Source organism: Podarcis tiliguerta (assembly GCF_965153285.1).
Source record: "Podarcis tiliguerta genome assembly, chromosome: 12".
Taxonomy (NCBI): domain Eukaryota; kingdom Metazoa; phylum Chordata; class Lepidosauria; order Squamata; family Lacertidae; genus Podarcis; species Podarcis tiliguerta.
In genome coordinates this window covers 38,352,996-38,377,812 of record NC_139545.1, presented here as the reverse complement: position 1 = coordinate 38,377,812, position 24,817 = coordinate 38,352,996, and the positions used below count along the sequence as shown (strand labels likewise).

Sequence of the window (24,817 nt, the reverse complement as noted above, 5' to 3'; positions counted from 1 at the left end):
ATGAGCCATTGTTTAGATATAAAGAAAACCTATCCCTTTCCTGGTTTATTCACAGTATCTGTTCTTGCCAGGGGAAGCACAAAGCAGGAGCTATGGCTTACGGGATCCTCACAAATGGGTTGATGCCCAGAGATAAGCTCACACTCGCTTTGCTCTTTCCTGGCCTTTTAGCACAGTGCAGCAGAGCAGCTAAATTTAGCGTGTTGTCAGAAACCAGGATCGTGGTTGAGATCACTTCTTCTTTCACCGTGATCTCATGGTTTGTCTTATGGTTACAGGTCATGGTTAAGGAGGACTGGCCTTAACTGTAGTTCCCAGCTGGAATGGCACACTAAGCTAAATCTTGGCTTTGCTGCTGCACTGTGTGTACTCCCAGTAATCCATAAAATGGTTTACTATGACATGAAAATGAGGCTAATATGGCTTACTAAGTCAAGAACTTTGGCTTATTGATTTGTGCAAATCCCACCTTACTTTTAGGGTTGCTTGCCACATGACCAGTTAAGAAACGCTCTGTCCTTCCCCTATGCATTTAACAGCAGCTTGCTATACAGAAAATCTACTGGTGAAAATGCCCATTGCATGGAGACAACTAATAAGCATTACTGTCCACTAATCAGGTCACACTGCAGTAAGAGAGACACAGAAACAGGTGCCGATAAAAAGGTTGGCGACTCTACTACAGCTGAGTAAATCAAACTTGCAGGATGAAATGTGTTGATTTGCTGGGAAATGGAAGTTTTGCCACAAATGCCAAGGAAATGGACAAGAACTGTGTTGACTGGTATGTTGAACCAAAGATGAGACTGTCCTGGAAGGCCTGCAAACGCCATCTTGGTACTTAAGGTAACCTCAAGACTAATTGGTGGTTGCTGCAAGGATGAGCTCAATAAGTTTATTCACACTTGCTTTGATGTAGGCTAATTGGCTTGCTTTAATGTTGTGCTTATCTGTAGGCCTGGGAAACTTGGTTCTTGGCCTAGGCAGGGGAGTTAGCCGTGAGACTTGGATGCCTGCCCCCTGTGCCTTCATCGGCAGGTGGACTGACAGGAGGTTCTTGCCAAACTGACCTATGCTGTCTTTTGTATCCATAATGAATGAATGCTTTCCTGGCGAAGGCGACCTCTCATTGCTGCAGTGACTGACCTGCGTCTGTGGGGTTTTCACAGGCTGTGTTGTACGTTTGCCCCTTTCTTTAGCAAAGCACTAGGAACTGGCCATTCTGGCATTTTAGACATCCTTCTTTGGTATCCCTGCATCAAACCACTCGCACAGGCCTACTCAAAGGTACATTGGCACCTGTTGAGCAGAAAGTATTGCAAAGCTGCTCAGGAGACAGGGGCGGAGGAAACGGGGTGAGGACTGCACCAGATGTCACCATTGAGGGGGGTGACAAAATGCTGGGTGGCACTCACCGCAGAGTGTGCAGCACGCCTGAGCCACATGTCTCTCCTGGGAGAGACGCGGTGGCTTGTATGCACACTGGCTCTGTGCTGCCCAAACGGTCTGCCCACTGCCCACTGCCTGCCCCCCAGCTGTAGGGCGGCTGAGTGCAAGGAGGGAGGCAGACTCTGGAGGCCCCGCAGTGGCCCTATGGGAGGCTCACCCGCCCTCGCCCCACCCCTGGGTGCGCTGCCTCAGACACCTAAGCAGCTTCCTCCACTGCTATGAGGAGAGAGTTCTTGGTTGTTGTACAGCACTTCTATAAATATTAACATTCCCCAGAATCATGTTCCATTATACAGTGGTACCTCAGATTACATATGCTTCAGGTTACACACACTTCAGGTTACAGACTCCGCTAACCCAGAAATAGTACCTCGGGTTAAGAACTTTGCTTCAGGATGAGAACAGAAATCGTGGAGGCGCGGCAGCAGTGGGAGGCCCCATTAGCTAAAGTGGTGCTTCAGGTTAAGAGCAGTTTCAGGTTAAGAATGGACCTCCGGAACAAATTAAGTACTCAACCCGAGGTACCACGGTATTTTAAGAAAGCCTTACCCAACCAATGACTCGGTGATGGGAGTTGGAGTCCAAACACATCTGGAGGGGCATGGGATGGAGAAGGCTCTTTTATGATGGACACTTTCAAAGTCAAACGTATTATGTAACTCTTACAAAAGCCCATCTGTGGAATATTATCACCTGTTCAAACTGTTAAGCAGTAGAAAACACGGGATGCCCATTTCTAAGTTGCGTGGGTACATTTTGCACAGCTGTGCCCCACAAAGACCTTTTACAGGTGCTTCCACCCACCACTTCAAAACCAACGCCAGAAGGAAGAGTATCTCTTGGAACCTCTCCTTGTTTGTGCGTTCTTAAGGAATGGGAGCCTCGTGCAGGAAAAGCATCTGGCAAATCCCAAGCAGAATTAAATTAAGATTCATAATTGCAGCCTTTGTGAAATCTATAAAAGAAGACGCTAAAAAGCATGTCAAGCAATAAGCTTGGAGAAAATGAGCTAGGCTGAGATAGAATTGGAAACTAAAATAGACAAAAATAGATAAATGAGTGCACTCCTGCTACAATCTTGGCAAGCTTGCCGGATCATAAACCAGAGTTTTGGCGATTCTGTGCATCTCCACTGAGGAGCTAAGTTGCCTGTCCAGTGGAGCTGACTCCCAGGTAAATGTACATGGAACTGCAGTGAGGGGAAGGGGCTCTGGGGCAATCCAGAATTGCAGCGAAAAAAATATTAACTGAATAATATCTGAGCAACTTGGCACAGTAGTACTGCCGTCCTCCTCTACTTTTCAAGTTTGAAAGGGGTCTTTGACTTCCACTTGTTCTGAAGTGACAGTGATGGGTAAGTTCTCAGCTCAGCTGCGGCTCAGAAATGATGAGTACCATCAGAGAATGTCCAAAAAATATTTTATTTGTTTGTACATTTTAGCACATGCACACTTCCTTTCTGGGATGTGAAACACTTTCTCACATTGCTGCTTGAGAACTCTGGAGTGTGGATGGGGGACAGGGCACACGCCATCAAATGCTCCCTGTTCTTCCTGGTATGTTGTGTGTGGTGATGCCCCACCCCATGATCAGCTGCTGCTCCATGTTTACTAAGAATAAAAAGTCCATTTCATCAACCAACCACAGTTTCATCAGGAGTTAAGAGGTTAAAGTAATCAACTTCTGAACACCCGCCAACAGGAACTGCAGGCTTTGAACACCTAGGTTGATTAATTCAGACCACACAGGCACAATATTGGCACCTAAACTTGTAATAATCTCAATTTTCATTCCAAACAAGAGGAAGAATTTCAGGGTTAGGGAGCTCTGCTGAGAATACTCCTGGGCATGGTGGGCTGGTAAACTCTTATTCAAAGCTAGCGGGAATGCGTGTGGGGGCAAACTGCTATAGTTCTACGAAAGCAGAGAAGCAGAAGGCACCTGGCAGGAGTCCAGATTGAACAATGGCGAAGTACAGCTGGAAAAGGATGAGCTAAAGCAGGAACAACAAAAAGTGTTGCAATTGTAGGTAGTTGACTTGAGTTGCCAAATAGTCAAGCTTTGGAATCATCCTTTCCTGCTGAAGGTAGAAGAATTATGGAGGGTCACCACACACAATACGTAGCAGCAAACCATTTTTTTGTTCTTTGCTACTAAGTGTACACTCGAGCAGAGTGCTTTAACCAATCCTGAGGCAAATTATGCCCGTATGGAAGACACACCATGTTTCTGGCCACATTCACACGCAGCACTACTCCAAATTGTGGCTTGGCATGAATGTGCGAACCTGCTGGCTCCTGGGGAGAATGCAGGGAGGTTTGTTCTTGGCTACGGATTATAGCTAAGGAGGAGAGAGCTTAAATATTAAGCCCAATTTGGACGACATGCTAAGCCAAACCTTGGCTTTGCTGTTGTGCCATAATGAGCTAAAAGAACAAGGAGAACAAAGCGAGTGTGAGCTCCTATCGGGGAGCCGGAATATTTGCGTGGTCCTAGGAAGTCATACTTTGGCTTACCATTATATGCGAACCATGCCTATGTCACATTCATATTCCACATTTTAGGTATTCACTTAATGCAGCTAAAATACCTAATATACGAAAATAAGCCCCCATGATATCAAAGACAAGGTGCAGGAGCAAGATAAGTTTCGTTGCATAACACTTTAATTTAATTTACAGAGAAGCAGCCAGGCTAATCTGTTGCAGCAAAACAAAGGGAGAGTTTTGTGGCACCTTAAAAAACCAGCAAATTTATTATGGTATAAGTCAGTGTGGGTGACCCTGTGACCCTCCAAATGCTGTTGGACTACAACTCCCATCATCTTTGATCACTGGCCATGCTTGCTAGGGTGGACTAGGGTTTCAGTCCAACAACGTCTGGAGGGCCACAGGTTTCCTACCCTTGGTATATGTTTTCAGAGTCTACTTCACCAGATGCTTGAAATGTTATTCGGGACAGCTTGCCTTATGCCATAATAAATGTTGTTAGCTTTTGAGGTTCCACAAAACATTCCTGATTCTTTTTAACCTTCACTTAAAGAATCCTGAAGAATAAGTAAAAGATTTGGCCTTTTTTGTTGCAACAAGTCAACAAGAGCAAGAAAGAAATACCGGCCCTACCATTAGGCAGGGTGAAGCAGCCATCTTAGGTGGCAGCTGCTAGGATGATGGGGAGAGCAGTGCCCTATGGCATGCCCTGAGCCACCTGCTTTCTCCCTCAGGTGTGGTGGGAGGGCATTATCCTGTTTGCCAGTGTTGAAGTAATATTCAACTGCCAGTCGAGTCAGCCTAAAGGGGCATGTGTGTGTCACCTTGTCCTTTGCCTCATGAATGTCTTGGGTTGGCCCTGGCAGCGATGAGAAAAATCTGCCCCTTCCCCAGATTTGGTGAAGCACCCTGAAGTCTAGTCTGCAGGGCTCCTCTGTGGTGATGGTGCATTGACAAGTGCTTTTCATGCTCTTCTGATTTTCTGTGTAAGTGCCAAACTGAGAGAGAGGAGAGCCGGCATCTCAACAGGCAGTCCCTGAACTTCTGGCAATTTTTCACTTTGAGTTCTACTCCCATTGTCTGAATCCTGTGGTCTTGGAAGGACAAAATAATTTGCTCTCTTTCACTGAGCCGGCTTCTCTTATTCTCCTTGATACCAGCAAGAGTCATCTGACTGAGTCATAAGAAATGTAAAATAATCCTCTTCTCCTCTCTCGCTTCCACCCCTCCATCTCTGGCCTCTCTTTGGCTTTCCAGAGATTGTCTCACAAGAAACACCTTCCTCCTTTGTTGTATGATGAGAGGCAGAGAGCACAATTTATTGTTTAAAAAAAAAAACTTTGGGAAGGAGAAAGTAAAAGAAAATAATATATAATCATGTAGCTGACCTTTTGGACTAGAAGGGCATGGGGGGGGATGATCCTGCTCCAATTATATTAAAATAACAGAATTTGAGAGATAATAGGTAGTAGCACTTATTTCCTATATTTAAAAAATAATGTCCTGTGGCTTTTTTCCGGGGGTAGGGTGGGGGTGGAGCAAAGAGATGCACTTCCAGTGCTCCTATATTTCCCCCATGCATTTTCTCCCCTTCCAAAAGGTGTGTTGTGGTCATCTACCTGTTTTCTTCCAATGAACCCTTGACGCAAATACAGTGGTGCCTCGCAAGACGAAAAGAATCCGTTCCGTGAGTCTCTTCGTCTTGCAGTTTTTTCGTCTTGCGAAGCAAGCCCATTAGCGGATTAGCGCTATTAGCGGTTTAGCGACTATTAGCGGCTATTAAAGGCTTAAGGGATTAGCGGATTAGCTGCTAAAAGGCTATTAGCAGCTTAGTGCCTTAGAAAAAGGGGGTGGGGAGCGGAAAAAAAACCCCCAGGAATCGCAATACATTTTCGTCTTGCGAAGCAAGCCCATAGAGAAATTCGTCCTGCGAAGCACCTCCAAAACGGAAAACCCTTTCGTCTAGCGGGTTTTCCGTCTTGCGAGGCATTCGTCTTGCGGGGCACCACTGTACCTGTTATTTCCCATTCTTCATCCTTTCTTGTACGTGGTAAGTCTGGAATCTTTATCATGCAAATGTGTAATAATGACTCATCACATCATCAGGCAGTCCACTCATGGCAACTGAGAACCCAGACAAAGGACCTTACTACGCATCCAGGCCTTGCTATCAGCATCGGGTGAGGTGACATAGATGACCAGGCTACTCCTGGCTACTTTGCTTTATTTGGGTGCACCATCTGTGTGTGCAAATAAGCACTTTGAGTAGCTGGAACCAGCTGTGGGTAAGATGCTCCAGCAAAATATAGATATTTAGGAGGAGGAATTTGCATCAGCTCCAATTTGCATTAATATAATCACCTGAGGGTCCTTCCATGTTTTACAGATTTGGGCTAATTTAAAATAACATTTTAACATCAGAAGGAAGGTAGCAGCCATCTTCGAAACAATAAACAGCCAAAGCTCAAAAGCTTTGCCAGAGATTTCGCTATACCTGACTCGGAGTATCTGCTTGTGTTTTCCTCTTTAACAGCTTACAGTGTTCCCGTTTTGAAATCTGTCTTTCTCCAGTTGTGTAGGGCAAATAGGACCGTCTAACCCTAGGATGTGCACATATCAAGTGCATTTTAGATATCATAAAAATCAGCTCCTCGTTTATAGCAAAGACCTGAAAGTATTTTCACAGCCTAGCATCTGAAACTGGGAACAGCTGCATTTCCACTGGCAGAATGCTACCCGCAGAGCTATGGTGAAACAAAACAATTCCTAGGCATCACAGGCAAGTCTGCTGATGGGTTGGTTTTCATTTCTGACTCACTTCTAACACTTATGAACTCATGACAGCCCCAAGCCAGCAAAGCAATGGATTTCATCGTTATGTCTGATTGCTTAATTTAACCACTTACTTACTCGCTCACTCAGTCAGTCTCAAGATCTCATATATACAACCTGTTATGTGTACACATATTACAGATGACAAAATGACTGGCAGCAATGACAACTGGACCTTTTCAGTTTTTTAAAAAATAGGCTAGTAAGAGAGAGGGTGCTAGAGGTTTATAAAGTAAATAGAGAGAAGCTTCTCTCCTTCTCTCATAACGTGGGGTTATCCAATGAAGTTGAAAGCTGGGAAAAGCAATGAAATGAAGTACAGTCGCACCTTGGTTCTTGAATTTAATCCGTTCCAGGAGTCCATTTGATTCTCGAAACAGTTCTGATTGGCTTCGTGCAGCCAATCAGAAGTCGCGGAAGACATTCGGCTTCCAAAAAACGTTTGCAAACCAGAACACTCACTTCTGGGTTTGCAAACGTTCGGGAGCTGATTTGACAACTAAGGTGTTCGACTACCAAGGTACGACTGTATTTCTTCACACACAGTGCATAGTTGAACTATGGAATCAGCTTTCACAAGGTGTGGTGAAGGCCAAGACCACGTGCCTATCTTTAAAGGGGAAATTAGACAAATAAATTAATTATTATTTTATTCTATTACATTTTATATGCTGCCTTTCCTCAAGGTGATATACACAGTTTTCCGTTCCCCATTCCCCTGTGAAGTAAGTCACTGGCCCAAGGTCAGCCAGTGAACTTTGTGGCCAAATGAGGATTCAAACCCTGGTCTCCCAGCTCAGAGTCCAACACTCTGTCCTTTACAAGACACTGGATGGTGATGAGTAATGCTATTGATGACGAATAGCCATGATGGTGACATACATACAAGTTGCTGGAGAGCAAATACTGTAGAGGGCTGCTGCATGTCCTGTTTGAGAACTTCCCATAGGCATCTGGTTGGCCATTACGGAAAACAAGACGTTGGACTGGATAGGCATTTGGTATTCTCCAATGGGGCTCTTCTTATATTAGCTGCTGCATTAGATGCAAATTCCAACAGTCAAAGTGCTCACATGTCATTAGCGTGGCACAGAATTTGCTTTATTGCTATTTTCAACAGGAAGTTTTGCAACTACCTGTTTATAAGGAAGGATGGGTGGATAAAATATTAAACTTTCTGGACTCCATCTCCCATCAACCTCAGTCAGCATGGCCACTGGTCAGGGATGATGGGAGTTGTAGTCCAGCAACATCTGGAGGAGCAGGTTCCCCATCCCAGATTTGAAGGATTGCTTACTTTGGTATGAGCATGCCCAGTAATTTAGATCTTCTTTTGACTCCACCCATGGGGTGATGATCTTAACAGGCATCATTGCTTCTCAAATGGAAATAACAGCTCGATTTAGACATCTCATTTAACTACTGGATGGTGCGCTTTTTGAACGGAGAACTCCTTGATGGTGACCAGTTGCCAAACCAGAATCAGAAACCATTGTTTGGTTTGCAAGCTATGGTTCATGCTAACAATGGTTAGGAATGATACCTGCACTGAGAAATCATAATTAGAGTTGTGTTTTCATCCCTGGGTGCTACCGCGCCACAGAAACATGTAGAACAAGCAATTCTGTCGGCATAATAGCTAAGGTTCTGAATGATTGTTTGTGCAATTCATGGTTTGGTTTGATATCTGAATTGAAACAGTAAGTAGAAAACACATCTCAGTTGTTTTTTTCTGTTGAAAAAAATAACCTCCTTATTAATGTCTGAAATTTGGCACAAGCTTTCCAAAAGGTTAGAGTGAGAGGTGAATGTGAACTTTCTGCCCTCTCTGACATCAAAGCAAAAAAATGTCACCAGTGTATAAATTCTGGACTTTTGACTAATCAATTTTCAACACACATCATATAGTATTACTTCGTTTCTTCGGTTCCACTCAAAAGAATTGCGTGCAGAATTCCTTGAGAAAATGAAAGCAGAAAATACACAGGCACTTTGTCAGAAACAGCAGCTGATAAAAGCAATGCGACAGCAACTGTGATCTTGCAGCCAAGACTTGGCCTGTTTTGACATATCTTGGTATCCTTTGTCTGATAGCTTAAAATAAATGGACAAGCACTGTGGTTGATCATCAGTCAAGAAGCAACCTAAGCCTGGGATTCCAGAGCAGAACACTTCATTTCTGGGACCAAAAGAAAAAAAACAATTCCTTGGGTCATTGTAATTAAATCCAATTATCATCATTAAAACCAAATGGGCTGTTCTAATTAGGTTATTTGCTAGTTTTGTTGTTTTTAAATCACCTTTAATGGTATCTACAATTAATGATCAAGTAGGGCAAGCATTTTGATAGGAACTATAAAGGTGGCAATTAATTAATGCAATTTTATTATCAATGGTGGTTGATACCTGATATAAATGAAGACAAATAAAACAAGGAATCTTGGTATTACCACCCATGTTAAAAGAGCTTCCACAGTTAACACTAGAAAAATACCTTTACAGTGGTACCTCGGGTTACATACGCTTCAGGTTACAGACTCAACTAACCCAGAAATAGTACCTCGGGTTAAAAACTTTGCTTCAGGATGAGAACAGAAATTGTGCTCTGGCAGCGCGTCAGCAGCGGGAGGTCCCATTTGCTAAAGTGGTGCTTGAGGTTAAGAACAGTTTCAGGTTAAGAATGGACCTCCGGAATGAATTAGGTTCTTAACCCGAGGTACCACTGAATTAGCACTAACTAAAATGTTAAAAGCAGTGATGTTTTAGTTGGTCTAATACTTTTTCATTTTTTCCCTAACACATCAGCATGGCTACCTGCAACTTATGTCCATTTTGGAGACTGCTGCTAAATTGTCTCAGTGTTGTTAACATTGTTGATAAATGTGCCATGATTAGGCCATCCATAATAAGACAATAACATAGTATACACTGTAGTTTTCTGGACAACCAAGTCCTGGAATTATAAGAGCTAGGCTCTTTGTACACGGCTGTACATCTAAAGCACACTTAAAAGCACATTTCCCCCTCAAAAGAATCCTGGGAACTGTAATTCACCCCTCGCAGAGCTACAATTCCTAGGTCCCTCAACAAACTCCAGTTCCTAGGATTTTTTTTGGGGGGGGGTGCTTTCAATGTGTGGTGTATACAGTCATACTCTCATTAATTGAGCCCTTTTCACATTGCAGTTGACACATTTGGAATTAAGCGAAAGCAACCTAAATGCTCTTTAAATTGTACCAGGTTAATTTGATTGCCCAGCATCCTTAATATATGCCAGAATATATGAACTAGCAAGACATGTTTACATCAAACAGAAGGATAGTTTCTGTGACTGTGGAACTCCCCGTCACAGGATGTGACAGTGGCCTGGCCTACACAGGTGGCAGCAGAATGAGATGCCAGACTCCTGAGATGTTAGACCGGAATATCCCATCCAGACTGCAGGTAGGGGTGTGCACAAACATTTTTGAACGCCCCTCATTTTTTCCCTTCAAACTCCCAGCATGTAACAAAGCAGCACATTATTCTGTTCATTTAACCAATTTGGTGTGCTAGATTTCTGCTTGCATTTAGTGCCTCAGCAGGTGGCTGAGAATGTTTTACAATTACACGGGCCAAAGCTATGCTAAGTTTTGCTTTTGCCAGACATTAACTTAATCATTGCACAGCGTAGGGATTTGGTGGGGGTGGGGAGTGACCTTTTGCTGCGTAGCACATCCTTTTACTCTTGGTAACTAAAGAAAGCAGAAAGCTGAAGCCAATGAAAAAAAGCTCTTCCCATATGGGAAACAAGTATGGAGGAGGATGCTCAGGCTAGGACCTCCAGCATTTACCCGTTGCTTCAACTATCGGCTAAAAAACCTCAGATGCAGGAATGGAAATTCATTTTAAAATCCAACCAGTGGCGCAATTCTTTCCTACGGTATTCACATTTTGAAGCACTGGGCAGCCAATCTTTCTTCAGAGGACCATGGGCAGATCTGCAAACTAGAGAGAAATTGTTGTGGGCAGAGTGTGTGCAGGCACTGTGATATGTTGGGGGTGGGAGTACAGGTGTGCGCAAGTGAATGTGGCCACGTCCACTTCTTGGACACGGCCACTGTTGACATGAGACCTCCAGAAGGGTTTGCAACAAGACAATGGAGGCCTTGGGTATGCATTTATGCCATTGATTTAGATCAGGATCTCAGAATGCTCTAGGGCAGGCATGGCCAAACTTGGCCCTCCAGATGTTTTGGGACTACAACTCCCATCATCCCTAGCTAACAGGACCAGTGGTCAGGGATAATGGGAACTGTAGTCCCAAAACATTTGGAGGGCCAAGTTTGGCCATGCCTGCTCAGCAGTCCCAGGACTTACAGTAGGTGGAAAGGGGATTCTGGAAGGAAGCCCATAAGTCTGCATGTAGGGAACAGCCAAATAAACCTTGTTATCTACTAAGTATCGTCTGAGTCCAGGTTCTTCTTTCTAAGAGTTCCAGACCTGTGAGTACATCAATCACTTGGGTGAAGCAATCCAGAGGACACCATAGTGGAAATAAATAACGACTATGACTTTTTAGGAGGAAAACACAGTTGCAGACTATGTCCTTCAAGCTAGCGAAGCAGTCAAATTCCTGTCTGGAAAGTCAAACTGGCTTCTGTTTGGAAAGCATTGTTTCTCATTCCTCAGCCTGCATGAACTCCACCTACTCAAAGAATACGGCATTGTTGACCTTCCACCCACTTGTAAACACACAGACTTCATGATTTCTCCCACACTCCATACCTTTTGGTAAACTTCCAAAAGAAAAAAGACTGACTCTTTGATCCTTCCCACACTGTGCTGATGCCATAATTAAACTGTCTGATTAGGGAGAAAGCAACCACAGCTTACAATGGATGTACTCATATCCTGTTCAAATTTACATCGCCTCTTGCTTTTCAATCATGGACTTGTACCTGTTTTAACCAAACAGTCTTGGCTCTTAGGACAATGCTAGTCCTTGGAATTCACTCTGTTCTGCTCCTATCCAGTACTAACATGCAGACTCTGTCATCTCTACAGGGCTTTTATTGTGCAGGCTGCGTCACAGGAACCCTTCACAGGAACACTGACAGCTATCATGATGAGAAGCACGTTGTGGTGGTTAGTGTTAAGGCGATATCATCAGCTAAACATCACAATATACTGGTATAGCACAATGTCTTAAATAAGGATGGAGCTATGTAGAGGCATTGGCTGGCTTCAAGGTTTTCTCTACATTGTGATTTTTGCATAGCACACTCACACACACATCATGATTCACAATATATTGCCAGGTAAAAAACGATGCAACTGATATAGACTTCAAACCGGTTTTGGACGATATATCGCCCAGCCCAAGTTAGTGTGTCAAGCTGGAACTAGGGAGACACAGGTTCAAATCTCAATTCAGTTTGGAAACCAAATGGGTCAATCTTGGGTCAGTCACTATATCTCAACCTAACCTCCTTCATAGGACTGTTGAGTGGAATAAAATGGGGCAGGGGGCCTTAAGCTTCTTGGAAGAAAGGTGGGGGTACAAATAAAACAAAGAATAGTATTTGTGCTTTGCAGAGCTACAGGTTCCCTAACATAAAAATTATTTAAGGGCTGAAAGAAAGCCTCCTAGCTGTGTTCCGTGTTACAAAGAAACAGGAATATAAGTCACTTGTCATTTTGTAGTCTCTCCTTCTGTGTAATACCCAAATCATCTATATGGGTTGCCACTGAGCTCCCACGCATGGCCTTTGGAAGGAGTTACAATGCACATCTGCTTCCATCGGATGTAAAGTGTGTGCTCCATTAAAAAGCAAGTGGAAAAGATATATTGAACCCCCAGGCATTACTGTAGGGTGCAGAGGTTTAAATGGAAGTAGAAATGAAATGGTCAAGAAGTTTGAAAAATCAGACTTTGAAATCATTCCCTATCTTGCTATGGTTTAAATGCATTCAGAAGTGTTCATCTATTATACATGGTATTCTCCCTTTCACCCCATGTGTAACACAGAGAAGTGCCATAAAACTATTTAAATCCCATCATTCTATAGCACCTGAAGCAGAACATCCCACTGAGCAGGGGAAATGAAAGTATTTTTAGACTCCTCTCTATAAACAGTGAGGATATCCTGAATATAGATGTATCTATTTAACAGCACCTATTCCACAAGTGCATGACACTACAGTAGGCACAAGCAATAAAACAGATACACCAATTTGTCTAGAGAAGATGCCCATTTCCCAGTGAAAAATTATATTATAGCTAAACCAAGACACAGAATGGTAGGTCTTGTTCCTTGATGAATTGTCGTTCATAAATTCAATCCTGGATAAATCCCATTCTGTAATGCTAGCAGGAGCCAGCATCAGAAGACCCAGGGAGCTATAAAGTTACAAACCCCTGGCCATTACATACTAATTATCTTAGAGGATGCTTTTCAGACACTTCCCCTTCAAAACCCACAAATCCAGAAGGACAATACAGTCCAGCTTTTTGTGGCCTACTTGCCGGTGTTTGATGGGTGCTGCACAACTACGGAAATGGAGGTAAGATGTGACTCATCAATAGCACTTCTTAATCGTTGCATCGAGGGAAACCCAGGTGCAATGCAACTAGAGGGTTGCAAAATTGTTTAGTAAATTAATGCAGCTAATTGCTGACTTCTCTGAATAATAATAATAATAATAATAATAATAATAATAATAATAATAATTTATTTATACCCCACCCATCTGGCTGGGTTTCCCCAGCCACTCTGGGCAGCTTCCAACACAATATTACAGCATTACAGTAATGCCTCAAACATTAAAAGCTTCCCTAAACAGGGCTGCCTTCAGATGTCATCTAAAAGTCTGGTAGTTATTGTTCTCTTTGACATCTGGTGGAAGGGCGTTCCACAGGGCGGGTGCCACTACCGAGAAGGCCCTCTGCCTGGTTCCCTGTAACCTGGCTTCTCGCAGTGAGGGAACCACCAGAAGCCCCTCTGTGAATGTCTCTGTGGATTGCTCAGAGCCTATTGTATTGGCCCGAATATAAGCCACACTTTTTCTCCAAATTCTGACAGCGAAAAGTTAAAGTGTGGCTCATATACATGACCTTCCCTTTCCCCCAACGGCTCTGGGGAGGCTTGGGAGCAGCAGGTGGGATGCGTGCCATTGCCCTCCGCTCCCAAGCTGCACCGCTCTGCCGGCGGCCTCCCCCCCCCCCAAGAGCAGCCTGAGAACGTGGGGCAACGGTGCACAGCCTGCTTACCACTGCCAAGCCTCCCCAGAGCCTTCGTGGGAAAGGGAAGGTCACCAGCAAAGAAGCGGCTCCCCCCCCCCGTAAGAACAGCTCAGGAGGATGGGGCAATGGCACGCAGCCCACCCGCTGCTCCCAAGCTTCCCCCGAGCCGCTGGAAAGAAGGTGGAAGAGGGGAAGGCCGCCGGCAAAGCAGTGCAGCTCCCCCCCCCCCCCGGAAGCAGTCTGGGTATTGCCTTTTTTTTCTTTTCAAATTTTCAAATTTTTAAACTTTTCAATTTTTTCTCCTTCAATTTTAAAGGTGCGGCTTATTGCGGGTGCGTCTTATATTTGGGCCAATACGGTATTTTGCACCTGAGTTTAAGGGCTCATTCTGAAACATAGTGGTCATATGAAGTGATTGATCCCACTAGCACATTATAAGGAAATGTTAAAAGGGTAAATTAGACAATTTACTGGGGTAATAAGGTGTGCAGCATCCATTTAAGATCCAGCTCATGTCAATACGACAGGAAAAGTTATTTGCCACTACCACTTTTTAGAATAGCTTTTCCACATTTATGTGTGAGTGGAATATCTATGACAAGCCAAAGATTCATTGGGATGGAGTCAAATATTCCATTGTTGCAAATGAGTGTATTTTCAGTCCCTTTGTAGGCCTTGGCAGTGCAAACTTCCCATAGATTTTTACTTCAGTTCAGACCAATTTCCACTTAATCTCAGAGGTGTTGTCAGGAGCGATAAAAATCAGGCTGCTTCGCACATGATGTGATGAGAAAATATGAATTAATTTAGGAGGAGGTGGCAGCTCAATAAACCAGAGTCATAAATGCAACTTCTTTTATGCAGTTTAAGAATTCTTTGCTCCTAATCTATTCTCTTTAAAGTATGCAGTATATGGGGATTGAAATTCAAGGTTTAGAGAGCTTGACATTCATTTTCTTATCTGCTCTCCTGACTCCTTCGCCTGCTAAGCATTATGCTGCTGCTTCAACTTAGGATCCAAATTTAAGTATATTTACTCAGAAGAAAGTTCTACTTCATTTCAGTGGGAATGCTAGTAAGCATTCCCTGCCTTGCAGCTTCTGCTCAGCTAGTGGCACTTTTAAGGTTTTATTTATGTACCACTGTGTTTAAAACAAACATAACCTCTTCAATTAATTGTTTCAAATTATCATCATGATCATTTTTATTTGACTTCCTAGGCACCTTCTAGCAACAATCTCAAGGCAACATGCAATATTAAGGCAAACAGTATTGAACATATACACCAATATTAAGAACTGAAACACAGCCAAGTTTAATGAAATCAGAGTAACGAAATGAAATGCTTTAGAACATTGCAGCTACCACTTACAATAAATTTCTGGTAAAAAGTCATTTACTTCTTCCTTAATTTCAAAAGCTTTGCCACGGCTTTCAGAAAGTTACAAATTTCCCCGCAAAAGCCCTGGGAGCCACAGCTCCTCCCCCACCACTTCCAAAGGAGGTAAAAGTGACATTTAAATACTGGCTAGTGAACCCAGGAAGCAGAATGTCTCCGTTCTCAAAGGGCCATTTCTACACTGCAGGTGAACAGATGCATGTTAGGCCAAAATGTCATTGTCAACAAAAGCTAATAAATACAGAAGAAGAGCCACAGTGTGAAACAGGTCATCAAGCATGCAAGCAGCAAAACCCTTAATGCTGTTTTGCCTCTCTTTGGAACAAGCTGCTCAATGGGGGAAACCAAAGGAAAAATAGCAGACATACACTTCTCTCCTCATTTTGTGTGCCAAACTTAAATATCCCATTTTCATTATATGAGAAGATAGGAGACCTGAGGCAATCCCAATGGGGAAATCCACATGGGGAGGGAGAGAGGGAGCCCAACAGCTCTGTGCTCAGTACACTACAGTGGTACCTTGCTTGTCGAACTTAATCTGTTCCGGGAGTCCACTCGACTCCTGGAACCGTTCAAAAACCAAGCCATGGCTTCCGCTTGGCTGCAGGAGCTTCCCGCAGTCAAGTGGAAGCCGCATCAGAAGTGCGGCTTCCAAAAAGCGTTCACAAACCAGAACACTCACTTCCGGGTTTGCGGCATTCGGGAGCCAAGCCATTCGGGAACCAAGCTGTTTGAGAACCAAGGTACCACTGTACCTGCTCCACATGCATGCATGTTTGTTTGTTTGGTTGTTTAATTAACAGAGTAAACCAAATTTATAGGCCACCTTGTCCTTTCTTACAAGGTCCCAAGGTTGCTTACAACATGCTATCTAAAAACACAGTACAAAGGAAACAAACCCATGCCAATAAGATAAAATTCAGTGTGAAACCATTGCAAGAGAAATGTCAGCAAGTCAAACAGACTGGTGTGAGGTCTCAAGTTTGAAATACTGCAACTAAATTTCTCCAAGTGCCAGAGATAACAAGTGTGTTTTAATCAGGCACCAGAAGCTTAATAACGGTGTAGCCCTTGACATCTCCAGGGGGATTGAATTCCATAGACAGGGTGCTACTTCATAGAAGTCCATGTCTTGCATCACTGCACAGCGAGCCATGCCCACCAATGGGTCAGCGCCCCCACCGATCTCAGAGTCCAGACTGATCTATATAGGAAAAGGTACCCAAACTAGTACCTGGGTCCCAAAAACCTACACTTCAGGTTAAAGACTCCGCTAACCCAGAAATAGTACCTCGGGTTAAGAACTTTGCTTCGGGTTGAGAAAAGAAATCGTGCGGCAGCAGCGTGGTGGCAGTGGGAGGCCCCATTAGCTAAAGTGGTACCTCAGGTTAAGAACAGTTTCAGGTTAAGAACAGACCTCCAGAATGAATTAAGGTACCACTGTATTTGCAGTGGGTCTCTAGTCTTTGCAAACCTATAGACAAAGCCAAGTAACTAAGTGAAAGGTTGCTCTGGAAAAGTGTCACATTGCATAACGGCTTACACTTTCTCTCTGAACCCCCCCACCCCCACCCATATACACCCAAGGTATTGTACATGTATCATTTTCAGCAAGAGCACTTTAAAGGGGGGGGGGGTTAAACCTCTCCCAAATTTAATGCTACACATAAGAGTTCCTCCACGCCCAGAATTCCTAACCCACTCCCGGCCTTCTTTCCCAAATAATCCAGAAAGCTGTTTGTGTACATCTGGAGAGTTTTCAAGGTAACAGAATGAGCCCTTCATTTGACACCCACACAAAGTAAAGAAGTTTCGCCACCCCCTCTTATTGGAAGAATGTTTTGATTGGCTTGATCAAAACAGGCTTACTCAAAATCTTCTTGTCTTTTCAAACAACCAGAGACACCGGTTGCCATGTTACTGGGTTTTTAATAAGGCAGGAGGTGGGGAAGAATGCACATAAAACAATGTGTATTGCTTGCCTTGACAAAACCTTTGTCTTGGTACAACGGAAGATTTAAAAGAAATAAAAGTTTAAAACTTTTCCACAAAGAGGTGTTACAGGATATGTGAACGGCAAAATCTGTCTTCTAGACAAGAACCCACAGAAATAGGGAAAACACTTTATGTAATCAGGCACCCCTAAAATATACATTGGGTTTTGTTTTTTTAACGTAATCAACTTAAGCTAGAGACCCAAGTGTCTTGCAAAATATGGGCTCACCAACCATTATAGATGGTCTTCTACTATAGGAAAGTGCCTTCAATAATTCATCCCAAAGGTCTTGTTTATAAAGCCAGTTATCTCGAGATAACACCTTAACTTTGTTCAGGCTTTGATTTGTTTTCACACTCAGTGGGTCATATGAAGGTTGAAGTGAGATGAAAGCCAGGAAAAGTAACTGCAGATAGCTATATACTGTATCAGGATGAGACTCCACTGGAATCACAGGACACGAACCCAGCAAAGTTCAGCACTTTAAGTCTCACTGATTTAAGCAAGAGGAAGATAAGCACATGATCTCCCATTTAATATCAATGCATACACTTAAAGTCTCTCCCACTGAAATCAAAAGAGCTGAGATGGACTGCATTTTGTGTGAGTCACGTCCACAGAAAAATCACAAAGAAAGAGGTGCCCTGTGTAGAGAACTGAACTGGGAATAATGGATGCATGGAAGGTAGGATAGCATCGTGCCCCATGGCCCTATCCTAACTATCATGTGTTCATCAAGAGTTACAAGCTTGGTGGATCAGGGGAATGCTGTGGATATAGCATATCTTGATTTCAGTGAGGCTTTTCACAAAGTTCCCCGTGATATCCTTGCGGAGAAACTGGTAAAATGTACGTTAGACTATGTTACTGCTAGGTGGATTTGTAATTGGTTCACTGACCAAACTCAGTGTGCTCACTAACAGTTTCTTCTGAAAGCAGCCCTGTTTAGGGAAGTTTTTAATGTTTGATATATTACGATATTTTAATATTTTGTTGGAAGCCGCCCAGAGTGGCTGGGGAAGCCCAGCCAGATGGGTGGGGTATATAAATTATTATTATTATTATTATTATTATTATTATTATCATCATCATCATCCTGGAAAAAAGTGGCAAGTGGGGTGCCACAAGGTTCAGTCCTGATTCAACATTTTTATATGTTCAATATGTAACTTGGATGAAGGACTAGAAGGGATGCTTATTAAACCTGCAGATGATGTTAAACTAGGAGGGGTTGCTAATACAGGCATACCTTGCTTTATTTTGTTCTGCATATATTGCTCTTTACGAGGAAGCAGCGACAGGCTACTTTAATGCACTTCTTTTACAAAAGAAAGTAACCCCCCCCCCCAATCACCTAGCCTGCATAATCCCAACTTTTTAAACTATTAGTCAACTGCTATCTGCATTAAAACGTCCTCCAGTGTTTCTAATAACATGCTAATGAAAGTAGGGGGAAATCAGCTGAACAAAGACACTTCTCTTTCAGCCCATGTAATAACAAACACAACCCACATTTGTTTCAAAAGGAAAGCTTCTTTGTTTTGTTTTGTTTTGTTATTTTGTTTGGGGGAATACTTTCCCAGAATTCAAAGACACCAACAGACATTCCAGCTGCAAAGGTAGAGCTTTACACAACTTAATTACCCTCCATTTTCCTTGCGGGCTACAGAGAAAAATGTGCTCAGAAGTGCATCAACCTGCAATACCCCAGTAATTCAGCGTTATGTTTAATGGAATGATTTATGAACCTGTCTGCTACTGCCCTCTATTGGACTGATGCCTGTTCTCCTTCAATGTCTGACAGGGACTGGGAGTAGATCCCAACTTCCCAACCTTCAGAATACATAAGAAATTCCCTTTACCCTCTTTGTTAACCAAGCTGCCTCATGGCATTTTATAAAAGTTAAGTCCCCGCTCCAATCTGTTGTTTCCCCTGACTGGGTTACTTAGTGTAACAACCGACTCCCAGAATTTCGGTCACGTAAGGCTAGATACTCTATCAAAAGCAGCACGGAAGAGGGGCCACTCCAGCTTTAAAATAGGGAAGTTCAGGGACACAGCAAGCAGTGACAGGAAGTATCCCGTGGGCACAACAGTGTCTATCCTTGTAAAAAGGACTCTGCTAGCTTGCCTCAGTGAGTTGACATTTTATATTGAACATGCAGTCCAAAAAACCCCCAAGGGTGTAGGGGTAGAAGTAATAAAACTGCAAAAGTAATAAAAACCAAAAAGGTAACAAACTGCATCTTCTTCATTCGATTTTATTTTTTAATAAATAAGACCTTTCCCTGCTTCTATATTCAAAAAGTCTTCATGAACTTCCCTCTAAAGGTCAACAAGCTCTAGTTTCATTTCAACATTAAGGACTCACAGATTGCCTGATATCCAACTCAGCTGCTGCTGTGGAGAACTGGGGGAGAGGAAGGAGAAAATCCCCTCAGGGATTAAGGCTTGACCTAATGCAGGTCTTTCAAAAAAGCTAGCCGCCATCTTTGTTTTTGTCAGCAGAAACCCAGAGTATGGTCCCTTAAACCTCAGGCAGGGCCTATACTGGTTATCATTTCATGGTAGCCATCAAGCTCAGCTACAGGCACAGTTCCAAACTCAAACCTAATCAGGCCCAAACCACTGAGACATGAAAACAACAGCATAAAGTATGCAAACTACTGGCTCTTCCATTGACATGTAAGGAAGGGGTGGAAAGAGGCGAAGAAAAAGCAGGAAGAAATGGGGGCATCTGGACATGGGTGGCAAGAGGTTTTCAATCATAAGACACAATGGGCTTGACAAGCTATTTGTACATATGTAGATGTAATAAAAAGTTCCAATAACTGGCAAGTACAGGGTTCAAATGGGAATAATTGTACACATATGTCATAACAGTCCGCCCAACAGCTGCAAAATCCTCAGATTCTGAGTTTCCACTTAATACTTTCAAGCGGTGGGTGAGCTTTTCGAGAATAACAATGTGTAATATTTTCTTAAGCCAACTGTCCACTGTGACATTCAAGACATTGTTCCAATTCTTAGCAGTTTCAAGTTAGGCAGTCACCCACGAGTAAATAGCCAGAGGCTTCAACACAAAAGGCTGGCCCCTTTTAAAATAGACAACAAACACAAGGCAAGGTCCACATGTGCAATCTTACAAAAAAATAACGTCAATTTCAGAAAATACTGCAGACCACAAGGGATGAGCTACTGGGAAGGACCACCAAAGATACTCGTATGTTCCAATGGGGCGACAATTCTGCAAGCAAAGCCTGTTGCCTGTTTCCTGAATGTGTGCCATTTTGACTGGACTGTAAAACCACCTGGGGATGAATTTCATAGAATTCTCCCCGATAGTAGCTGATGAAGAGGGGGAATTGTTTGTAGCCCAATCCTGTTTGTTCTCACAGTGTCCAACCAGATGCCTAGGGGACGTCTGCAAGGAAAACCTGAGTACAACAACATTCATCCTACTTGGGATTCCCAGCAATTGGAATTCAGAGGCCTCTGATAGCGGAAGTTGAACATGACTATTATGGGTAGAAGCCAGTGCTCTGAACCATATCTGGATCCTGCCAAATCATAGGGGATATGGCCATAAAGGGTTAGGCAGGTGCCTACACCAAACTGAGTCACCTACTCACTACTCAGGCTGCAAGCCTTAGAAACTTTAAGGGAAAGGGAAGCATTATCACATATACTTTGTATGTATTTTTGCCCTTTAATTGATATTGCACACATATCATTCATTTTAAAGTCCTGCTGGTATATCCTGTTGTCCAAGCTGAGGAGCTAACCTAAGTGTTTGCATTCAGTGTCTTCCTTTGTTAGTTGCTGTGGTTCTGTGCTGGCTGACATTGAAAACATACAACATAAGAGCTGATAATGCAAGAGCAATTTTGATTGGCAATGAGTTTGTCCTCGTGTAGTTCCTCATTGCTCCATGCTCCTTTCCAATCTTTCTTCATCTGCTTCTGACATATGTGGCTACATATCCGTCCTAGTGACACACAACAGAAGCTGCCTACAGAATGACAAAATAGATCCATGGAATGTATGGCTGATATGCAGGAAAGCCTTCAATCTGGCAAAGTCTTCATACAAATTAGGTAAAAGAATGTAGAAAACAGATGCTCCTCCACAGAAGCAGCCAAGAACTTCTAATATCCTGACAACTTGTTAATCAACAAACATATGGTACCACTTTAGCAAAACAAACCATCCGGACCACTCTGTTTACACGGTCTTTTCCTATAAAAGTATTTTCCAGACTTAGCCATGGACGGGGAATAAAATTACAGTTATTTTTCACCCGCATATTAATGTAAACTACTCATTAACTACAAATCAAATAGAGCCCAATACATCAGCAGTTCAGAATTTTAGGCAGTAACAAGGGGCAAAGGAGAGAGACAGACAAATTTAGCAAAATTACTCCATAATAAATGGTTCATGACGGCGGTCATCTTCTATAAATTCTCTCTTTAATTGGGATTTCTATAAGGCATAAATGGAACTGACAAAAATAGAATTCTTTCCATCTGGGAAAATCCTATGAATCTTTAAAAACACAAAATAGTTGTGGCACCTGAAGGCACAAAGGGGGGCTGGTTGTGTCATACCAATCAAAGCACTAAGAGCACTAAGTGGCAGGAATCTATTCTTATATGGATGAAAAATCAGTGAAAACAGGTAACAAAGTGGCTTGTTATGAATTTCAGTGCTATCATCTATTTTCTCGAGCAAAGTTCCCCCGTATTATAGCCAGAAAAGGTAGAACTATCTGGGCAAAATATTTGACATAAGGTACATGATTTGTTAATTTCAAATAGTGACTCCTAAATACCAGTGTCGGTACTTAGGTGTTAGTGATCTCCGGAAGACCCCAGAAACAGCATCTGAAAAGACCAAGACGAGAAGCAAATATGTGATTGCAGAAACCAGTCTTCCTCCTTAACTTTTAAACATTTAGTTTAGGCTGGAAGGGAAGAAAAGTGAAAGCAGTTAAGCTAGGAGACATATGAGCAGCAGCAGACCCCAAAATAGGAGGAGTGTCCAAAGATGGGGCAAGAAGCAAAAGTCACAATCATGAAGCTACAGGAGAATTATGATGCTGTCCAAGTTAATAGGGGAAGGAAATCATGATGAGAACAAACTCACACTGTGGTTTCAGATCCTTGTTTGATGCCCCCAAGTAAACTATTGTTGGTTGTCCAAACTGGGTTTGCATGTAGAAACCAACTATAGTTAAGCAAAACAAATCATGTGTTTGTGTTCCTTCTGAACCAATCCAATGAGTCAGATGCAACCAATTATGCCAAGGGCTAAATACTAGGTCAGGGACGCGGGTGGCACTGTGGTCTAAACCACAGAGCCTAGGGCTTGCCAACTGGAAGGTCAGCAGTTCAAATCCCGTTGTTCAGTCCCAGCTCCTAGCAGTTCGAAAGCACATCAAGTGCAAGTAGATAAATAGGTACTGCTCCGGCGGGAAGGTTAATGGCATTTCCATGCACTGCTCTGGTTTGCCAGAAGCGGCTTAGTCCTGCTGGCCACATGACCCAGAAGCTGGCTGTGGACAAACACCGGCTTCCTCTGCCTATAGAGCGAGACGAGCAAGAAACCCCAGAGTCGTCTGTGACTGGACCTAATGGTCAGGGGTACCTTTACCTTTAAATACTAGGCCAATGACAAGCTTCTAGAACTGGCTACTGGGAAGGATCTCTAGGCCTACTCATGCGGCGGCTCATCTGAAGGGACAGAGCCTCTGATAGGGTAGAGTTTGAAGTTGACTGTCCTGATACATGGTTCATGATAGTATTGGCCAGGGCCACATTTGCATTTTTACGAGCTATGTGGACAAGCCTGAATTGAGCTCAGGTAAAGTATTTGGATGGCACCTTCTCGCACTCCAATCTCCTTGAGCTGCACAGCTAGGAAGAACAGTTTGGAATGGAACGGTTTAGTTCTCCTTTTACCGAAAGGCAATTTTGTATTACATTCAAACCAAAAATTCTGGTTAAAAACAAACTCTGGTTACTTTACAAACCAACTTCATAATTTAAGTCGCTTGTTATGAACAGAAATGAAATGATCAGTCTATTTCCAGTCCATGTCAGTTTTCACATGGTTTCTTCATTAAGTCCATTCAGCCTCATTTATGCATCAATATGAAATGCTAAAATGTTATGTTTGCATTATTTCTGAATGTTTGTCTTCCAAATACATAATATCAGTACACATTTCCAAGTGCAAGATAATCTCAAACAAAGCAAAGAGCTCTTGTTGGACAAGGTTATTTATTAAAATAAGGGCATAAAAGGCTATTGATGCAGCTTCTAAACATGTACCAGGGCTTATTCTGCATCCCATCCCAGCTATTTATAATTTTGCCTCCCAAAAACACCCCCCCAGAATGCAAAAGGCTCTTTTGAACAGCCTCCGGTGCATTCTTAATTAAAAGTGTTCTGTCCTTTCCTCATTAGAACACTTAAGGCAGCTCACAACATGTTTAGAGCACACAATGTAATCTTAAACAAACAAACAAACAAAACACCCTCAAGACCCGAATGCCCAAATGCCTGGACAGCCAAATTTATATCCATATGGTAGGCAATGCTACCTCATTCAGTTTCAGATTAAAGATCATTCTTGTGAAATTCAGTCAGTGGAAAAAATAATATATTGATTTCTTTGGATAAAAAATATATATATTTAGGTCCTAAAACAGCACATATTATGCTCTCAAATGTCCTTGCAATGCTGTCATCTATGTATGCCATCCATCTGTTAGGATTTGCATGGCCTTGAAAGGTAGCCCAAGCTTCAGTCCAGCTCTGTGGGAAACAGAAAGTAGTTTCTGAGAGAGTTGAAGGAAGTATGGTAGTATTGTGCACAGTGTAGGCCAAACTTTTTTTCTCTGGGCCACACTTTTATAATAAAAATTTGCTCATGCCACACCGAATTTTTTTTACTGATAAGAAATACGTTGGGAAACAAAAAAGAAAAAAACTCCTAGCAGAGCTTGATTTATAACATAGAACACAACTACTCTATAATATGATCATCGAACATCCAGAAAGTATAAATCATTGCAGCTACATGAGAACATGAATCATTCCCAAAATAAACGAGCCTTCTTCTGCACTCTGTTTGAATGGTGATTCTGGATCTCAACTGGGACTGCCCTCTGCTTTTGGTCTCATTTTGAAAAGTATTTATCCATATTCCGCAAATAAAAAACAGTATTTTGATACTACACTACACTGAAATGTTTAAGTGTTTGTCTTTGAACCTTGTTGTAAAGATCATTAGCATTATGTCTCTGAATCACTTAGTTTAATTATGATCTGCTAAGATAAACAAAACCTATGCTTCACAAGGCCTTTATCTGAGTTACCACAACCTTGAGAGTGTGTGCCATTCATGTTCCTGTAACAGAC

General features: G+C 42.7%; 1 protein-coding gene across 14 annotated transcripts in view; it reads right to left on the bottom strand.

Moving 5' to 3' along the window:
• The window catches only part of KIAA1217, a 358,062-nt gene that overhangs the window by 188,415 nt on the left and 144,830 nt on the right, over nt 1-24,817 (bottom strand). The gene's annotated exons all lie outside the window — the stretch shown is intronic.